At 34.7% G+C, this 1289-nt stretch overlaps 1 protein-coding gene across 1 annotated transcript in view; it reads left to right on the forward strand.

The window, feature by feature from the left end:
- LOC113396173 (protein PF3D7_1417600-like) overlaps positions 1-1289 on the forward strand; it is a 580968-nt gene that overhangs the window by 525194 nt on the left and 54485 nt on the right. The window lies entirely within an intron of this gene.

Below are 1289 nucleotides of genomic sequence, written 5' to 3' on the forward strand. Positions count from 1 at the left end.
TGTGTAAATAAACTAAATTTAAAAGGATTTCGAAGTCAGTGGCCTTCTTTTTAAATTTACATAATTTTATATGTATGGTCGTGTCCATTCGCTTTGTCATTTTCGACTGTGCAAATGCAAAAGTAGGTATCAATAAATAAAGCAATAATTAAGTAATAAGAAACATAAGCAAACAGCTCATAGATTGCCTGTAAATGCCTTTTCTCTATTGGAGAATGTTCAGAGTATTTACAATTGTGCTTAAAACCAAAAGGAGTAAGACAGTCCAATTATGTGGCATTCTCTTAAGTAAGGATGAATGGCATGGAATGCGGTTGTGACCATTTGATACTTGATGCCATTGTCAACGTTCGCCAAGACACTTACAACAATGATGAACGTGTAAGTAAATATCTAATTGATATTTCCCTTAACGACCTGCTAAGTCACGCGATGTGAGACAATGGACGCTGATGAGTGACAATAGTTAAATCGTGCGCACGCGCGTTGCTTACGATCGCTATATATTTTGTTTTTTTTAAAGCTATCTTCGTATTTAAAAGGCTTATATCAGAATCACGATTTGGAAAGGAATACTATTCAAATAAAACTCTTCGGCGGCGTCTGTGTGAACTTTGAGTGCATTTGCAAACGATGACTTAGGTTTCGTCTACTTATTTGGTTTATTTACATAAAAGTTGAGGATTATTTTACCTATACCATATAGCAAGTAAAAATAAAGCCACTTTTCGACTCGATGTTATTTCTACAGGGCATATGGTCATGAAATTCAAATATTTTAAATTTGAGTTCACACGATTTTATTATTCTAATTTCTCAATCCAACGCGCATCTGCGACCCAGTTGACGCTCCAGAAAGAGTTTCTTACAAAAACATCGAATTACATATGAATGGAAACTGGATTGAATGTATTAATACGTAATTTGGTACGGGCCCTACATTAGGGAGACGAATAAAAGATAGCGAAATCTGTGAATAATAACAACTTAACCCCGAGGCCCCCCATTTAATGGAATTAAACTTGTTTCAACTTGTACCGGCCACATACGTTATAATATCATCTTTTTGTCATCTCGTTATACCTATTTGTACAACCGGTTGATTATAAGAGTCATTCTACCATAGTACCTGTTTTAAAAATCCAAAGCTCTTTGTCTACAACTTTAAGCTACCTAATTTCGGAGCATGAAATTGATTTAAATTGTATCGTAGTTCTGTATTTATTTGTATGTTTTGATGGGGCCCAACGTTTTGATACTTACAAGCGGAAATCAAATTAAAGTCCACA

This window comes from Vanessa tameamea, chromosome 11 (genome assembly GCF_037043105.1).
Source record: "Vanessa tameamea isolate UH-Manoa-2023 chromosome 11, ilVanTame1 primary haplotype, whole genome shotgun sequence".
Lineage (NCBI taxonomy): Eukaryota > Metazoa > Arthropoda > Insecta > Lepidoptera > Nymphalidae > Vanessa > Vanessa tameamea.